This window comes from Triticum aestivum, chromosome 2A (genome assembly GCF_018294505.1).
Source record: "Triticum aestivum cultivar Chinese Spring chromosome 2A, IWGSC CS RefSeq v2.1, whole genome shotgun sequence".
Taxonomy (NCBI): domain Eukaryota; kingdom Viridiplantae; phylum Streptophyta; class Magnoliopsida; order Poales; family Poaceae; genus Triticum; species Triticum aestivum.
In genome coordinates this window covers 145297551-145304920 of record NC_057797.1, presented here as the reverse complement: position 1 = coordinate 145304920, position 7370 = coordinate 145297551, and positions in this window count along the sequence as shown.

Sequence of the window (7370 nt, the reverse complement as noted above, 5' to 3'; positions counted from 1 at the left end):
ATCGTCGACTGTCCGGATGCGGAGGCCTTAGCGGCTTTCAAACACAACATCCGAGACGAGTGGCTAGCCCGGCACCTTGGTCAGGAAAAGCCAAAATCTATGGCAGCTCTCACGACGCTCATGACCCGCTTTTGTGCGGGAGAAGACAGTTGGCTGGCTCGCAGTAATAACATATCAAAGAACCATGGTACCTCAGATACCAAGAATGGCAATAGCAGGTCACGTCGCAACAAACATAAGCGCCGCATTAACAGCGAAAATACTGAGGATACGACAGTCAATGCCGGATTCAAAGGCTCTAAACCCGGTCAGTGGAAAAAGCCATTCAAACAAAGTACGCTGGGCCCGTCCAGCTTGGACCGTATACTCGATCGCTCGAGTCAAATACACGGCACCCCAGACAAGCCAGCCAATCACACCAACAGGGATTGTTGGGTGTTCAAGCAGGCCGGCAAGTTAATTGCCGAAAACAAGGACAAGGGGCCGCATAGCGATGACGAGGAGGAGCCCCGGCAGCCGCACACTGGAGGACAGAAGAGGTTTCCCCCGCAAGTGCGGACGGTGAACATGATATACGCAACCCACATCCCCAAGAGGGAGCGGAAGTGTGCGCTCAGGGACGTATATGCGTTGGAGCCAGTCGCCCCAAAGTTCAACCATTGGTCCTCCTGCCCGATCACCTTCGATCGCAGGGACCACCCCACTAGTATCCGTCATGGAGGATTCGCCGCACTGGTCCTAGACCCAATCATTGATGGATTTCACCTCACTCGAGTCCTTATGGATGGCGGCAGCAGCCTGAACCTGCTTTATCAGGACACAGTGTGCAAAATGGGTATAGACCCCTCAAGGATCAAACCCACAAAAACGACCTTTAAGGGTGTCATTCCAGGTGTAGAGGCCCATTGCACAGGCTCAATTACACTGGAAGTGGTCTTCGGATCCCCGGATAACTTCCGAAGCAAAGAGTTAATCTTCGATATAGTCCCGTTCCGCAGTGGTTATCACGCGCTGCTCGGGCGAACCGCATTTGCTAGATTCAATGCGGTACCGCATTATGCATACCTCAAGCTCAAGATGCCAGGACCTCGCAGAGTTATTACAGTCAATGGAAACACAAAGCGCTCTCTCCGAACAGAGGAGCACACCGCAGCCCTCGCAGCAGAAACGCAAAGCAGCCTCTCAAGGCAATCAACCAGTTCAGCGCTTCACAGCCCGAACACCTTCAAGCGCGCTCGGGGCAATCGGCGAATAGACTGCCTGGCGCGATCTGAGCTCGCGTAGCAATACGGCGGCCACCCCAATCCCAGCCCAGCGACGAAACTCATGCCGCACGTACATAATTACGCATTAAAAATACCATGATCACAGGTGGGGAGGGGGGCACAACTACGGCACGCCCCAAGACGCGGCCTAAACCGCACTAGGGGCTTCCCGTTTGGTTATTTTTCTTTTTCTTTCAGGACCTTAATCTCTGGAAACACTGTCCGGCAGCACTATTGCCGAACACATGATGCAACAACCAAGGAGGCAGACATCTACGTTATACCACGAAATTCCCAGGTTGATTACAGTAACGAGTGAAATATTCAATTTAATATCATTCCTCAGCTTGCCCTTGGAAGGGACATAGTCCTACTCTTTGCTTATCGCACTATCTGTATCACTCTGCTTTAACACAATTTTTTAATAAACAATGCATGACATTACGACTATTATTGCATTCTTGTTATATATATATATCTATGTGTTCATTAATGACGCCTTGCAACCGTACACTATGGTACGACCAATACACCAGGGGCTTACGTACCCCACAATGCGGTGTGAAAAGTCTGAACACTTTCACAGGTGCGGCACCCCGAACTTATAGCATTATATGCATCAACTCCGAATCATGTCTTTGGTCAAATGTTGGGTTTACCCGGCTCCTATATTTTGGTACCTTACGTTCCGCTCTATCGGCTAAGGTAGCACTAGGAGAACTACTGCGATTGTGCCCCGGTTCTGCTGGGTTCAGCACCTCAGTAGAGAAAGCTAAAATTGACTGTCATGATAAGGCGAGAGACTGGTCGCTGTTCGGCGAGGTTTTCGAGTCCCTAAAGACTTATGCCGCTTAGAGCCAGGGGCCGGCCCTGTCCGGCTTAAAGGCGTGTATCGCGCCCCGAATTCGGCCTTCCGAATACCAGGGGCTTCGCCGAAATTTCAAATTATAGAATTCTATGGCTAAGTGAGAGTGATAAAGCATTATTAGTCCGGTTGCCTTGTTCGCTGTGCTAAGCACCTCCCTCGAAGGACCCAAACATGGGAACAAGAGTGCTCAGGTTTATCCCGAACACCCCAGCACTCGTGGCATGGGGGCAGAAGCCGAGGTCTAGCCATCTCTCAGATTGGATAAACAGCCAAACAGAAGGTAATATTTTAAATTCAAACAAGCGTTGCATAGAGCATGTGAAACAAGTTTTCATAAATACAGGATAAAACGAGGAAGTCTCACTCAAATATTACATCTTTTGAACACTCATCCACGATAAGACGGGCACCCGGCAGAACACCCTCATAGTACATCTCGAGGTGGCGGTGCTCCTTGCCCTCCGGCGGCCCCTCCTTGATCAGCTTCACGACGTCTAGCTTGACCCACTGCAATTCCACACGGGCGAAAGCCCGGCGTGCACCTTCAATGCAGACAGATTGCTTGACGACCTCCAGCTGTGGGCAGGCATCCACAAGCCGCCCACCAAGTCGAAGAAGCTATTCGGAAGGGCGTCGCCAGGCCATAGCTGGAATATAAAGCTCTTCATGGCCTGATCGGCCGCCTTATGTAGCTTGACCATCTGCTTCAGCTAGTCACTCATTGGCACCGGATGTCCGGCCTTAGCATACTGAGACCAGAACAGCTTCTCCGTCGAGCTTCCGTCCTCAGCCTGGTAAAATTGTGCGGCATCGGACACACTGCGGGGAAAATCTGCGAATGCTCCTAAAGAGCTCCGGATCCGGGTAAGAAATTGGTAATTTACTTTTACATGCTTGCTTTGCATATAGAAAGCCTTACCCGCCGCTATCTTCTTCATCGCGTCGATCTCTTGGAGGGCCTCTTGGGCTTCGGCCTTGGCACTTTTTACACTCTCGAGGGCCGCGACAAGCTCAAACTCCCACGTCTTTGAGTCAAGCTCCAACGCCTCGTGCTTCGCCATGAGAGCCTGGAGCTCTTGCTGCACCTCGCCCACCTGAGCCTCGTGCTTCTCTCGCTCGGTGCGCTCCTTGGCCGCTTTATCTTCGGCCTTGGTCAGCGCTTGCTTCAGGGTCGCCACCTCGGTCGTGGCCCCTAGCAAATATACGATGATCCTATCATTTTGCAATTGCGTCTTCTTTTATATATACATATCTATAGACAGGGTATACTTACCCTTGTTCTCCTCGAGCTGCCTCTTGGCGAGGCCGAGCTCTTTCCTAGACCCCTCGAGGTCCTGCTTTAGTACGGCGACCTCCGCAGTCAGTGTGGCGGACGCCAGCAGCGAAGCCTGCATATGCATATTGACATACTTATATTAGACTCCTGCAATATTATTTGATCCTCTGTTCGGCTTTTCTTTGTGAACACCGAAAAAAGCATCAGGGGCTACTGTCTATGCGGTAATATTCCTACTACATTTTAAAACACTTACCTTGAAGCCTGTTAGAAGGCTGGCACACCGCACTCATGATAGTGCGGTGCTCCTCGTCGATGGAAGTGCTGTGAAGCGCTTCCAGCAGATTGTCCAGCGCCTCTGGATGGACAGAGGTCACCGGCACAGGCGCCTTGCCCCTCTTAGAAGGAGGTCGCCCGCCCGAGCCTGGAACCGCTAGAGGTTCCGGCGCGGTGTTCGGCTGAGAGCCGAACTCTGAGCTCTTAGGGGCCCTGTCCCCTCAGCTCCCGGAGTCCGGAAGGTCACCTTGAGGCGCCTCCGGGACTGTCTCCCCTTGATCCGGTGCCTCTTGAGATAACACCTCGGCGTCGTCGGCAGGATGAGGGGAGGTGGCGGTCGGGACTGGATCGCTGTCCATGTCCGACGAGCCCAGGGAGCCGTCCGATGATACCTCGATATTGGCTCGTGGCGGCCTGCATAATTATGTTCGGCGTTAGGGAAAACAGTGTGACAAAGGAATCCTATGAGTTACTCTGGTATCTGAATACTTATGATCTCCCCGGGGGCTTGGCCCTGGGCAACCACTCGTCTTCGCCTTCGTCGGCGGCGGTGGAACTGCCCAGAAGGAGAGTTCTTCCCTTCTTGGACCCTTCGGCCTCCCTAGTTGGGTCGGCCTTCATTTTCTTGTCTCCCCCGCCTGGAGGGGGAGCATCTTCTTCTTCCTCCTCATCTTCGGTGGAGGAGTGTGCCGCAGAGTTATCGTATGATGAGTCCGATAACACCTGGCGCTGGGAACTCTTTCGGGTTCCCTTGGCCTTCTTGGTCTTCTCCGGCACCTTGTAAGGAGCCGGAGTCAGCATCTCCGTCAGGAGAGCGCCCACAGTATCTTCGAGCAAAGGGGCCGGACAGTCGATCTGCCCCGACATCTCCACCCAGTCCTGTCAAAGGCATGGAGATTAGACCCCGCACATAATTAAGCTGGGGAAAATAAATGTCTTACAGGACGTATTGAACTCACCGAACGCGCTAGGCGCTTTGCGCTTAGTCCGCGGTCCTCGGCGAGAGAAGGAGGGAGCTCGGCGCCCTTGAACAGCACCTTCCAGATGTCCTTGTGCATCGTATCAAAGAGCTCGCTCAGAGCCTGGTGCCAGGCCGGGTCGAACTCCCACAAGGTAAAATCCCATTGTTTACACGGGAGGATCCGGCAGATGAGCATAACTTGGACTATGTTGACAACCTTGAGCTCCTTGCTCGCCATACTCCGAATACATTTCTGGAGTCCATCCGGCTCCACCGATGAACCCCACGACAAACCCTTCTCTTTCCAAGAGGTGAGCCGTGTAGGGAATCCGGATCGAAACTCGGGGGCTGCCACCCATTTGGTGTCGCGCGGCTCGGTGATGTAGAACCACGCCGATTGCCATCCCTTTATTGTCTCCACGAATGAGCCTTCGAGCCATATGACGTTGGGCATCTTGCCCACCATGGCTCCACCGCATTTTGCTTGTTGGCCTCGTACCACCTTCGGCTTGATATTGAAGGTCGTTAACCACAGGCTGAAGTGGGGCCGGATGCGTAGGAAAGCCTCACACACGACGATGAACACCGAAATGTTGAGGATGAAGTTCGGGGCCAGACCATGAAAGTCCAGCCCGTAGTAGAACATGAGACCACGGACGAATGGATTGAGGGGAAACCCTAGTCCGCGAGGAAGTGGTGGAGGAAAACTACCCTCTCGTGAGGTTCCGGGGTAGGGACGATCTGCCCCGCAGCGGGCAGCCGATGCGCGATGTTCGTGGCTAAGTATCCGGCTCCGCGCAGCTTCTTGATGTCTCCCTCCGTGACGGAGGATACCATCCACCTGCCTCCCGCTCCGGACATGGTTGGAGAAGGTTGAGGTGGGAAGTGTGGACTTGGGCGCTAGAGCTCGAGTGTGCGAAAACGGATGAGCAAGGGAGGAAGAAGGCGTGGATAGAAAGGTGAATCCTTGTCCCTTTATATGGGCGGACGAAACTAAGTGTCCCCACTTGCCTGATAAAACTCGCTTATCCCCCAAGCGCCGTAATTGGTGGCGCGGTTGGGTTACCCACGCCCGTATTGATGAGAATCCCGTAATAAGGGGACACGATCTCTGCTTTGACAAGACGTGTCGAAAAACTTCCTCGCGTTATGTGCGGGGCTGGTTGAAGGAAACGGTTCGAATAATCACCGGGCCATGACATATAGTCATGCTGCCAAAACAAGCCAGCAAACTAGATCTGCGAAAATATTATTCTCTCTACAGTGGAATGTGGAATTTATTTTGCAAGGTCGGACACTATCCTAGTATTCAAATTCTTCTGTGATGTATTCGGGGAAGGAACCCGCCTTGCAATGCCGAAGACAATACTGCGCGCGGGACTCATCTTCATTGAAGGCTGGTTCAGGGGCTACTGAGGGAGTCCTGGATTAGGGGGTCTCCGGATAGCCGGACTATCTCCATTGGCCGGACTGTTAGACTATGAAGATACAAGATTGAAGACTTCGTCTCGTATCCGGATGGGACTCTACTTGGCGTGGAAGGCAAGCTAGGCAATACGGATATGGATATCTCCTCCTTTGAAACCGACCTTGTGTAACCCTAACCTTCTCCACTGTATATATAAACTGAAGGGTTTTAGTCCGTAGGACAACAACCACAACATACAATCATACCATAGGCTAGCTTCTAGGGTTTAGCCTCCTCGATCTCGTGGTAGATCTACTCTTGTACTACTCATATCATCAATAGTAATCAATAGTGGTAGCTTCTAGGGTTTTACCACCATCAAGAGGGCCCGAACCTGGGTAAAACATTGTGTTCCCTGCCTCCTATTAACATCCGGCCTAGACGCACAGTTCAGGACCCCCTACCCGAGATCCACCAGTTTTGACACCGACAATGACTCTACTAGATTTGGTGATCTTCACCTTAAAAGGTCAGAAGAGATTGAAAGCAACGTTAGGAGTTTTATGACTTTACAATTTGAGCACAATAATTTCTTTAGGAACGAGCTTAAGGAACAAAAAAGCTTTATGGGTTATATGAATAAAGAGCTCGATGATATGTCTAAAGAATTTTATGGTTTGAAATCTCAGATTGCTCATCTCAAAATATTAATTGCTGAAGTCTCGGATAAGCAGGCCACCTTAGTTAATAAGATGGCCACTAAGCCCGAAAATTTTCATGATAATAAATATGAAGATCTAAAATTTATTATGTGTCTCCTATTAAATCTTTGTTTTGCAATATGAATCTTGATAATGATGGGGCTAAAGATGAGCCACCTTTACCTAGAAGGCGTTCCAAAAATTCGGAGTCATTACATCTTGATGCTAAAATTGTTAAAAGTGGGATTGAAGAGGTCAAAACTTTAAATATCAATGAGCCCACTATATTGTATTTCAAGGAATTTAATTATGATAATTTCTCTTTGATAGATTGTATTTCCTTGTTGCAATCCGTGCTAAATTCTCCTCATGCTTATAGTCAAAATAAAGCGTTTACTAAACATATCGTTGATGCTTTGATGCAATCTTATGAAGAGAACTAGAGTTGGAATCTTCTATCCCTAGAAAACTTTATGATGAGTGGGAACCTACAATAAAAATAAAAATTAAAGATGATGAGTGCTATCCTTTGTGTGATTTGGGTGCTAGTGTTTCCATGATTGCAAAAACTTTGTGTGATTTGCTAGGTTTCTGTGATTTTGATGATTGTTCTTT